Source organism: Cricetulus griseus, chromosome 8, assembly GCF_003668045.3.
Source record: "Cricetulus griseus strain 17A/GY chromosome 8, alternate assembly CriGri-PICRH-1.0, whole genome shotgun sequence".
Lineage (NCBI taxonomy): Eukaryota > Metazoa > Chordata > Mammalia > Rodentia > Cricetidae > Cricetulus > Cricetulus griseus.
The window spans coordinates 84,240,275-84,253,054 of record NC_048601.1 but is presented as its reverse complement, the minus strand read 5'-3'; the positions used below and the strand labels follow the sequence as shown (position 1 = coordinate 84,253,054).

The following is a 12,780-nucleotide window of genomic DNA, read 5'->3' as shown; positions in this document are numbered from 1 at the left end:
TGATTCTGAGATAGCATCTTGCTCCCGACAGAATGGTTAAAAGCAAAAAACACCAATGACAGTTTATGCTGGAAAGGTTGTGGAGAAAGGAGAACACTTCTCCACTGCTGGTGGGAGTAAAAACTCATACAGCCACTTTGGAAATCAGTATGGTAGTTCCTCAGGGAAATGGGAATCAGTCTACCATAAAATCCAGTAATTTCACTCTTAGGCATATACCAAAAATATGCACATTCATAAAAGGACATCTGTTCAATTATGTTCATAGCAGCATTATTAGTTTTTGTTTTGTTTATTTATTTTTAAATTCAAAACAAGCTTCTTTTACATGTCAATCACAGTTTCCTCTCCCTCCCCTGCCCCCCACTGACACCCTATGGTATCCCTTTTCTGAACCCCAGGAAGGGTGAGACCTTCAATAGGGGATCTTCAAAGTCTGTCATATCACTTGGAGCAGGGCCTAGACGCTCCCATGTGTAGCAACATTATTTGCTATAGCCAGTACCTGGAAGCAACCTAGATGCCCCTCAACTGAAGAATGGATAAAGAAAATGTGTTACATCGACAAAATGGAGTACTAGTCAGTGGGAAAAAAAAATTGAATCCTGAAACGCGAAGGCAAATGGATGGAATTGAAACCATCCTGAGTGAGGTACACAGTCACAAAAAAACAAACACAGTATATACCCACTCATATATGGATTTTAGACATAGAGCAAAGGATTACCAACCTACAATCCACACTGCTAGAGAACCTACTAAACAAGGAGGACCCTAAGAGAGACATACATGGTCCCCTGGAGAAGGGGAAAGGGACAAAATCTCCTTAGCTAATTGGGATCATAGGGGAGGGGAGAGGGAGTTAGGAAAAAGTGAAGGGGAGAAGAAGAGGGGAGAGAAGGACATGAGGGATCAGGATGATTGTGTCAGAGGAAGAATAGAGGAGCAAGAAAAGACATGTCATAATAGAGGGAGTGGTATTAAGTTTAAAGAGAAATCTGGCACTAGGGAAATGTCAAGAGATCTACAAGGATGACCCAAACTAACACTCTAAGCAATAGTGAAGAAGCTACCTTAAGTGCTCTTCTCTGATAATGAGATTGATGACTACCTTATATGCTATCCTAGAACCTTTTTCTAGTAGCTGATAGAAACAGAAGCAGACACCCAGCGCTAAACACTGAACTGAACTGCTGGAATCCATTGCAAACAGGGAGGAATGATTAGCAAAGGGGTCAAGACCATGCTGGAGAAACCTTCAGAAACAGCTGACCTGAACAAGGGGGAGCTCATGAACCACAGACTGATAGCTGGGAAACCAGTATAGGACTGATCCAGACCCCCTGAATGTGGGTGTCAGTTAGGAAGCCCAGGAAGTCTATGGGGCCTCTGGTAGTGGATGAGTATTTATCCCTAGTGTACAAATGGAATTTGGGAGCCCATTCCACATAGAGGGATACTCTGTCAGCCTAGACACACTGGGGAGGAATTAGGGCCTGCTCCAAATGAAATGACAGATCTTGAAGATTCCCCCATGAAAGGCCTCATCATACCTTGGGAAAACAAAGGTGATGGGATAGGAGGTCAGTGGGGCCGGGTGGGGTGGTGGTAGCAGGAGAGGCAGGGAGTGAGAGGGAACTGGGATACTTGAAAAACAAGCTTGCTTCTAATTTAAATTTAAAAAATTCAGCTATACCACTATTGGGCATATACCCAGAGGACAATTCATCCTACATTGGAGACATTTGTGTATTCATAATATCCAGAAATTGGAAACAACCAGATTTCCATTAAACAGAATAATAAATGGAGAAAATGTGGCACATTAACACGATAGAATATTACTCACAAATTTGCAGGAAAAGGGATGAAACTAGTAAAAGTCATTCTGAGTGATGTAACACAGACCCAGAAAGAAAAAAAAAAGGTTAAATGTTTGCTTATATTTGGATTTTAGTTATTAAGTCATTAATAAATGAGGCATGAGATACACATGGGTTAGATATAGAGTTGGGGTATAGAGGTCAGGGATCCCATTAGGAAGGGAAAAGAGAATATATTATTATGGACGGATGAAGAGGTGTAAAAGGGGGGATCCTGGCCTCCATGTGCATATGCACACATATCCTTCCTCTGTGTGCACACACACGCATACACACATTCACAAAAACACATTGTACATCATGTGTGTGTATATATATAAACAAATTTTAGCTACTGATAATATTTCAATAGGTGTGGATGAAATAAATTACAAATACACAAGAAATGAAATTTTCTACCACTAATTAAGGAGCTGTAGGTAAAAATGGAATATTCAAATTCATGTTATTTTTATTTTCCAGAGAAACTACACTTAGGAAAGAGAATTAAATCTACAATAGGATATTTTAACTATTCTTGATGACACAGAATACATAAAAATCATTTTGAAGAGAAGCTTCAAAATGCACTACCAATAAGGAGATTCCTTTGAGTAACCTAATCATCAAGGGAACACTTATGATATCAAATAAAAGGAGAGACTAAGAAAATTCCTGTGGAAATATAAACTTATGGTAACAATGAACTTAAAGGACTCTATAGTTGTTGGCAGCAGAAATGTCATAAGAATGAACATGTGTAATACCACAAATTTTATTTAAAGAAGAATCTTGATTCGCTACTTGAACTATTAAACAGTTTAAAAGGAATCTGTAGTTTGGTAAAAAAATAATTGCAGCTGCATCAGAATGACTCCTTAGAACCATCTGTAATTGCAGTATCCGAGGAGGAGGAACAATGACCCATCTGATCTTGGTGAGCATCAGGAATTCATAATACATACATGCTGATTTGATAGTCACAAATGTAAATAAAAATGAATAAATCCTTTTATTAAAATGAGAAAAATTATCATTATTTAAAAATCTGGTGACACTTTGACCTCAAGGTTGTCAGCATATTGATTATTCTGCAATCAGAACTGATTTGTACCAAAGGAGCAATTGAGGGGTAGGAATTCATCACAAACTTCTGAACACTCAGGATGACTGGGTGGTACATCCATGACAGGAATGCAGTGGATGAGATGATGACATCTTCCCAGTACATGACCACATAGAACGCCACCAGAAGCAAGATGGTTTGTGTGGCCTTTTTCTCTGGGGACGCTCTCAGGTGACTGAGGCTATGAAGATGCTTGCATTGCCTGTGATGTCTGAACAAGAAAATCACCATGTATGCACTTGAGGTCAGCATAACTCCTACAAGAAATACGTCTCTGATGACTGTCTCTGTTAAAATCAGTGCTGTGGAGATGTAGTCCATGGGGAAGAGTGAGCAATGTTTGGTGAACTTCATCTGATTGGTCTCACTAACATTGGTAAGAGCCCCAACGTAGAAGACAATGGTGCTACCGAATGACAAATTGAGAGTCCAAATAAATAAGAAAGCAGAGATCATGTATTTTTTTAGTTTATGTTTAAATTTTGCCAGCGAAGAGGTACTGGGACTGATAGTGACAGCCTGGATCACACTCAGGAGGCAGGTGATGCAGATAGAGAGTCCTCTCATCACTCTGTGTATGTAAAAAGTTGCCTTACATTTGAAGTCATTCTCAATGTTCAGTGACCCAAATATATCTGTAAGCCCGATTTCCCCCCCAACGAGGAGCAGCACTATGTGGACAAAGGTCAGTTGACAGGAGATCAGGTCTATGAGCTTAGATTTATGAAATAGGATTATGAAAGTGTAGAAAAAAAGAAGAAACATATTGGCGAGGAGTCCAAGAACAGCTTGGAAATAAAGGACATTCCTTAATGGGGACATATGTGGAAACTCTATTCATCTTAACATCATAGTGGAAGAATATTTCATGTATCTGAAAAAACAATAGATTATACATCAGACTTGTGACTTAATGGTCACTATGTCTTTATCATCATTCTGTTATAACTACTTATTCTTGATTAATGTATGTCTTTCAATTTTGAGGTTCCACATTGATATGGCCTATATTTCTATTTCTATATACCCACCATATATTTCCTGAGTATACATAGTATATTGTGCATAATAAATGCATTCTCAGCCATATTCAATGTAGAATGCACACTTTATGTGCCTGTATTGCACCTAGGTGTCATTCCTTAAAAATACAATCATATTGATTTACATTGCCTCATTTAATAATTAACACCTAAAACAATAGTGACAAACACAGAATATTAATCACATTTTTATACCCAAATAAAACTTATGTTGACCTGGGAACTATTCGCAAAAGAAACAAAAAGTAATGAGGTGAGTCAGTCTCATTTGTGTAATCCTAACATGCTCTATTTTGCAACTGTTTTCACTCATAATTCTAATGGAATCACAATGATAATCCCACTATTTTAATCAGCAAAATGTCTATCATAGTTCATACTTTCCTTTTTATGTCCCTTTTTCTATGAAGTCTTACATTCTCAGTATCCAGAATTAAAGGCATACAGACAGTTGGAGGCACTTTCCACACCCTGTTAATTGTATAGACATTGACTATGGGTCTCAATGTTCCTAGATGTCTCCCTATGTAGATCACATTCCATCATGAGTTGGAACACTCCACTTCAGGATTAAACAACTAACTCCCATTTATCAAGACAAACACTTTTTTCTTTTCTTTTTGCGTTGGGCGGGGGCTAATTCATTATGATCCTTAAGATTTTTTCTTATGCTTTCAGCAATCCATATCATTATTTTATCACCCTATCTCCCCGTGTTTATCTCCCTGTACCTTAGATAAGAACTCTGAATTATCTCCTTTTCCCTATCAAATCAATTGTATTCTGCTAAACCTGTATACTTTCCGCCCACCTTCTTCTGTCTTCCCCCTTCCTAAGGAGCTCTCCTTTCCGAGTTCCCTGATGAGATCACTTGTCCCCAGCTATTCTCGTCTCTATCACTCTGCACACCACTCCATCCAGGCTAGGGTCCCGGTTTGCTCTGGTATCTGTAGTCACTACAGGGTACATACACACATCAGAAGAAGTGCAGTTAGGAGCCTCCAACGAGAGAGAACATGTGACACAAATACAAACACTATTGTCAACACGTTGTGACAAACATCAACTTGCTGAAGATGATCATGTAGTGATACTGTTTTGGAATTTCTGTTTTAAAAGAGATTCCTTCCCATGCAGCGGAAAACAAAATCCCCAGTGTTGTCTTACATCATCAGTACCGAGAGAGTTTTTACAGGTTCAGTCGAAAGTCTTAGCCTTGGTGCTTGTGATAGTGATTTGGCCTGGTTACCAGTATCAATTTTTAATTGAATTAATTTAATTCAGTACTTTAAAATTAGCTTTGTGACAAAGAAATATAAAATTACTACACTTACCCAGATTCCTGTGAAAAAAGGAGTGCGTAACTATACTGCAAAGTTGACTTGTATATTCCACACATATAGATGGATGCATGCAAGTACGTATAGAAATAATGCAGAAGTTAGTGCATGAGCCCACACTATAACATACCCATGGATGTGACAACATAATTCACACACTTTATATTTACATTATATTTTCTTTAAAACATCTGATCTAGTATAGCTACAGAATCATCTCAATTGCCAGAGCCAAACATCTCCCATCAACATACATTTACAGTAACTCCACCATGATGTTCGGGTTTTGTTTTGTTTTTTAACCTCCAATATACAAGCTAGAGACATGGCTCAGTGATTCAGAGCATGATTTCCTCTTGCAAAGAACCTGGGTTAGATTCCCAGCAATGACATAGTGGCTCAGAAGCATCTGTAACTGTAGTTTTGGGGGAACCATTGCACTTTCAGACCCAGGCATGTAAGTGGCACACAGACATATATGTAAGCAAAGCAATCATATATATAAAATAAAATTAATAAATGTTAAATAAATAAAAGCTCCAGGATATCACTTAATTCAGCCTTGGTATCAGGGATTCCCATTCAAAATTTAAAATTTCAAGAAGACAAACCAAATATGTAAAATAATTTTCAATAATTGTACATTTAAAATGTATCAATATTCACATGTAATATAGGTAATATGAAAGGGTGATAGTATGAGGTAAAAGGTCATAACATAAAATAACTTTTCCTTAGCCAAAAGATATGTTCTACAACCTGTATATTTCATATAAATTGATATGGAAATATTGATGACTTACAGAAAGTGATGGACTTTGTAATTCATCAAGCGGCATGTTTCTCTGGAGCTAACCTCAGCTGAGACTGAACCAGAATAGACTATAGCACCATTGACACAAACTGAGTTAACATGTGCATGCAATGAGAACAGTTATTTGTTTTATTTGAAAAAATAAATTGCAGTGCTTATGGCTTTCACATTAAAGTTTTTAATATTTATTGTAAGTACTAAAACCCAAAGTGTACCCATAAACTTTCATAATATGGAGAAGCCATCACTATTAAATTGACCCTGACCTGAAGACCAAGTAGTCTGCAGGCAGCTGTCTGAAGAGATGGACAACAATAGAAACCAAGAGCTGCTTAGTGCACACATAGCTCTACATTCTTCCAAGAAAAATCACTTTATCCCTATATTATCACTACATTTGATTTGTAACAGTCTTGTTAATGAATTTATGTTCATCTTGTAGTCTGGTTTGTGGAGATAATAATATAGTGAGCATGCATATATATTAAATAAAACATATCATTTTAGTTTGAAGTTTTACCATATTTAGTGAATAATGATCAAAAATCAGAATGACTGCTCAGAGAGAAGTCAGAGTGATTATGTGACTTCCAGATGACAAGACACATGGTGTTGACTGAGGCAGTGTTCACTGTCAGCAACATTCCTAAATCCTCAGGAATCTTAGGAAGATCAAGACATTAGCTACTCAATAGTTCCATGAAATTTTTATGAAATACATAATGTCAGCAGCCATAAATTGTGATTACTTATTTAACTTATTAATTCATAGTAATTGCCTGATATTGTTAAATAATTTTAGTGTATAAATGATTCTGTGGAAATTAAATTTAGCACAGGTGCAACTGCAAGCACACAGACACTGACTAGAATATTACAATCTCACAGTTATGAGCCAGGTCCCCTGAGATGAAGCAGCAGCAGCAGCAGAAGTGTCTGTCACTGCAGAGACTGTGGGGAAGCAGTCAGACCCAGAGCTTGATCACACATCACATGGCATTTGAGTCAGGGAAAAATATGAAAATGTTCACTGGACTCTGTATATGTGTGTGTGTGTGTGTGTGTGTGTGTGTGTGTGTGTGTGTGTGTGTGTGATGACTCGACTACTTGGTCTAAGAATAGATCAATAGCATATTGTGCACTGAGGCTGCTAACATAAATATGTGTACAGCACGTGAGTGAAAAACTGAGAATTATATCAAATGTGCTCATGAAATACAAATGTTAAGGAAAATGGAGAGTGTATCTCTGTTTTCTGGGTGACGGGGTCAGATCCATGAGATTCCTGCCTAGAGCACCAGTGCAGATTTTTAATGTGAATTACTCAAAACAAACTGAAAATTCTGTAATGATTGCAAACATAAACTCATGCTTTCTTCATTTGCTTTTTGTGGTTGGGATGCTCTGGGCCCAGTGACTTATATTATTATGCATATAACATATATATGCATATTATATTACATTTAAAAGACAGTTTCATAATTTATGTTATCTGATTTCCACTTCAATTTTGGTTTGTATGTGTATGGGAGAGTCTCAACCCGTACTTCAGAATGGCTTTGATCAAACTCACAATGCCCCGGCCTTAGCCTTCAAATGCTGGCATCACAGGCGTGTGCCAACACACCTGCCTTCACTTCCTGTTTAGTCTCCTACATTAGTAAGTGATATTCCAGCAACATAAAAAGGGACTTATGATCATCAGTGGCTAAACTTACTTGGCATATTTTGTGAATGTGTATTTTAATAAGGAACTGTATTTTGTAACTATTAGAGGAAACCTGGGGGATTTTGACTTTAAATAGTTTTGCACTATTCAAGAATTGAAATATTTTTCACTGCTAATGAAAAACTTACTCAGTATTATATCAGTGTTGCAAAATTCAACTTAGAAAACTTGAAATATTAAGCTTAACACTATTTTATTAAAACATCCAATATCCAACTGAAATTTACATTTACATTTTTGTAAGCATAATTTTGCAATGATTTAATAAAAAAGTGACTTGACATATCCAGATATTTTTAAATACCCAGAAAATATTTACTTTATTAGAAATTACTGCAATAGAATAAATAAATATATGTGTATTTTTAAAACTTATTCATACAATGTTAAGAATATCTTATCTTTTACTAGTTTAAACTTTTCTCAGAATTCCTAAATAGATACAAACTTAACAGAACAGAAAATTATTGATGAACACTAAATTAGTTAATATTTGTTGTATATTTCTGGCCTAAGTATCAGAGAAATAAATCCATAGTCAGTTAACTTGAGAAAAGTAGCAAAATGACAAAATACAAAATATAATTGAAATGAAATTCAATAGTAAAGATGTGGTCTTGCAAATAAATAAATGTGGGTTCTCTGTTTTTTTACCCACTAAATTATTTCGGGGATTTTGTGGAATAGATGGAATACTAACACAGTTGTCATCTGTTGTGTTTACTTGTAATACAGTTTAGCTCAAAAGTAAAATTCTAAGCATTAAATTCCTGATTCGATAATCATTCTATTACAGAAAATCTTGATTCACTTCACTGTGGCCTAATTAAAGCTTTCACTATTAATGAATAGAAAATGAAACACTCACCTGGCTGGGCCTTTGATCAATATCCATGTAGAATGAGGCTCTAAGAAGCAGTTATAAGGAAGAAATGTCATCAGCTCATCTCCCTCTACACCCATAATTATCATGTCGTCTGTAGAGGAAAGTTCTGACCTTGAGCTTGTTAGAAAGGTGTACCATAAAGTAGGAAAGTTCACTTCCCTAATTCCAGGAAAACTGTGGAGTAGAAACAGCTGAGCTCTGGGTTTCCCATGTGTGAGCTGTTCTCCCCAGGCTATATCTGTCTATGTGAATTAGCTGATCCCAGTCATTGTGAATAAAATAAAATGAATAATGATAATATACCATTTAAAAGAAGTAGAATAGCATTTTTGATTCCCCATGGTATCCTGTATCATTCCTGCTTCCAAAACTTTCCTTATATCTCCAAACTTACTTGACAGTGGTTTCAGAGTCTCATCAAAAACTTAACAGGAGTTTTGGTAAATTAAGAAAATGTCCACCCAGACACACAGTCTTCCATCTTCCACCTTTTACCTACTTATTGGATGAGGTAAGGGAGGTCTAGAGATTGAAGGAGTGTCCAGCAATGACTAGTCTAGCCTAAAACACTTGCCAAGAGGTTAAGCCCACCCATAACACTGTTTTGATCACCAGGACCTCCAGGCTGGATGACCCAGAGACCTAGGATAGAACCAAACGTGACAAGAGAATAAATGTCAAAGTAATGATGCTTAGTGATATTCTGACATTCGCTTAGATTGGTAACTATTCCAATTTCCTGAGAGAAGCATTAGCCAGAAGCTGAAGAAAACACATCTAGACACATAGTTAAATATTAGGCAGAAAAAGAAGAGAAGAAAAGATTGTTTACAGATAAGTATTGTGCTTTGAACATATCAAAAGAAAATTCTCAGAAATTTTCTAAGATATCGAAAAGAAAGTCTGAAACAGAGACTGTAAGGTTGCTAGACAGGGACTAAGATATGAGGTATACAAAAGATGATCTAAATTTACCAGAGCTGTGGTGATTTAAATAACATATTCCATGGAGTCTTGGGCATTTAAATATTTAGTTTCCAGTTGATGTTGCACTTTGAGGTGAAGCATTTACTTACTTATTCTTTATTAATAAAAATTCCAGAGTCAGATACAGAAATAAAAATCTGAATGATCAGAGAAGTGGCAGAGAAGCTACTAGTGACCACTTCTCTCTCATTCCTAGATCCAACCCTACTACTTTCCACGTCTCTCTATCTGTCCTCAGTCCTACAAATCCTCTACATCTAACTTTGGTCAGCTAGTAGCTAGTTACAACCTTTGAATCAAAGAAACTTTATTGTCAGTCTCAGGACCATCAGAATAGGATCAAAATATCTCACAACATTACTCCATTATTGTCTAAAAAAGAGGGTAGGTTTTAACTCTGACCTAGTAAAATTACATACAATAAGAATAATTATTGGGTAAAAAATTACATTCAAACGTCTATTCCATTTGCATTTGGCAAAATCAAAAAGATACTCCAATATCTATCCTAGCTTGGTGAGGCCAACATTTTGTACCTGATTTAATTTCTGTCCTAATTTGTATTACCAACTCAAAAATTTTTTCTTTCTTTTTTCTGTGTTCGATTTTCTGAGACAGTGTTTTCTGTCAAAACATTTTCTTAGATAAGCAACTTAGGCTTTTATGTCTCTCAACCTCATACACTTCACATGACTTATGTGAGTTTCTTTTCTGAATTTGGAAGAAGGAAATCTGTAACTATAACTAGTTTTCAACTCAATCAGAGAACCAAGGAGAAAAAAGGAAGTACAGAACAGGGAACTTCAAAAACCATAGAAATGTGGTGGTGCACACCTTTAATCCCAGCACTCAGGAGGCAGAGGCAGGTGGATCTCTGTGAGTTCGAGACCAGCCTGGTCTACAAGAGCTAGTTCCAGGACAGCCTCCAAAGCCACAGGAATACCCTGTCTCGAAAAACCAAAAACAACAACAACAACAACAACAAAAATCTATAGAAATGACAAAAATATTTGGCTACGTGGACAGCCACCCAAGGTTCCCCTGCAATGATGGGGCATCCATCTTTGACCTGACAGACTTTTCTGTGAAGCAGAAATTTTGAAGGACTAACCTACCTGTCTTGGCAAAGTTTATCAGTCACTTTTGTTTGTGTCTCACTTGTCCAAATTTGACAGCATACTATTAACAGTCAAGGCAAAGGCAGATTGCTACCCAGTGGCTGACTTTTGCCACAAAGAAAGCAAACTCCGATTGGAGGTTCTTTGATGCCCATCATCTTGTCTGAAGTAGATACATATTAGTCTCATAAAATTTTAGATATTTTTAAAAATTGAGATTCTTATACCTTAGGAAAAGTTTTTTATCAGTTTTTATTTAAATTAGAAACAGGCTTATTTTACATGTCAATCTAAGTTCCCTCTCCCTTCCCTCCTCCTTTGCCCCACACAGACTCCCTATCCCAATCCCTTTCTGCTCCCAAATGAGGGATCTTCAAAGTCTGTCCTATCATTTGGAGCAGAGTCTACACATTCTGCACTGTGTCTAGGCTGAGAGATGTGGAGAGGGCTCCCAAAGTTCATTTCTGTACTAAGGGTAAATAGTGATACATTATGAGTGGCCCCATAGATTGTCTCCTCCTTCAGGGGCTCTGAAACAGTCCTATGCTGGCTTCCCAGCTATCAGTCTGGGGTCCATGAGCATCCCCTGGTTCAGGTCAGCTGTTTCTGTGGGTTTCTCCAGTCTGTTCTTGAGCCCTTTGCACATCACTCCTCCCTTTCTGCAACTAGATTCCTGAGCTCACCTCAGTGTTTCCCTGTGTGTGTCTGCTTCTGCTTCCATCAGCCACTGGATGAAGGCACTAGGATGGCAAATAAGGTAGTCACCAATCTCATTATCAGGAGAGGGCATTTAAGGTAGCCTCTCAACTATTGCTTAGATTGTTAGTTGGGGTAAATCTTGTAGATCTCTGGACATTTCCCTAGTGCCTGAATTGCTGGACCTGTGGTAGACTCATTCCCATTTTCCTGAGGAACTGCCATACAGATTTCCAGTGGCTGCATGAGTTGGCACTCACACAAGCAATGGAGGTGTGTTCCCCTTTCTCTACATCCTCTCCAGCATAAACTGCCATTGGTGTTTTTTATTTTAGCCATTCTGACAGGAGTAAGATGGTATCTCAAAGTTGTTTTGATTTGCATTTCCCTGATGGCTAAGGATGTTGAGCACTTTCTTCTGTGTCTTTCAGCCATTTTAGATTCCTCCATTGAGAATTCTCTATTTAGTTCTGTACCCCACTTTTTAATTGGATTAGTTGGTGTTTTAGAGACTAGCTTCTTGAATCACTCATAGGAATTGTCACAGTTCACTGCAGAAAACTTAAAAATTTTAAATGTCATATGAGCAGATCAAGGAGAGGTTAAAGGAACCTAATTGTTAAGTCCATTCAGGGTACACAAACTTAATTCCTAGTTACCTGATTCAGACACAAGCCCAAAATCATGGACAGAAAGTGAGATGAAGCCTTTTTAGAATTAGTTAGTACTCTATATGACCACTAGTATCACAACAGAAAGTTTAAATATATATTCATATGTAATTAATAAATATAAGTATCATTTAGATATTTTTAGATATTTTAGATATTTTTAAAATTTGAGATACTTATACCATAGGAAAAGCTTTAAAGAGTCAAAATATAACCAACCAATTATGAGATTAATGGCAATAGAATAATCCCTTAATTTGGGTTTATCTTTTGTCCAATACAAGATGGCTAGTCTGACATCAGACAGAGATTTTGGGTTTTACTTTAACAAGCATGATTGGGTTTGGTGAAGAAGATATCTATGCTCCAACTCCAAAGCTATCTTCATATTTTAATTGAACTGGGACTCAAAAAAAACATTTCCTTTATATGTCTGCAAAGAACAGAAGAAAAAAACATTTGGGAAGATTTATGAAATTTTATCTTGCTGAAAATATGTTATACATTA

At 36.9% G+C, this 12,780-nt stretch overlaps 1 pseudogene; it reads right to left on the bottom strand.

The window, feature by feature from the left end:
* Window positions 1-2,898: 2,898 nt before the first annotated feature.
* Window positions 2,899-3,840, bottom strand: LOC100761945 (annotated as a pseudogene).
* Window positions 3,841-12,780: the final 8,940 nt, after the last annotated feature.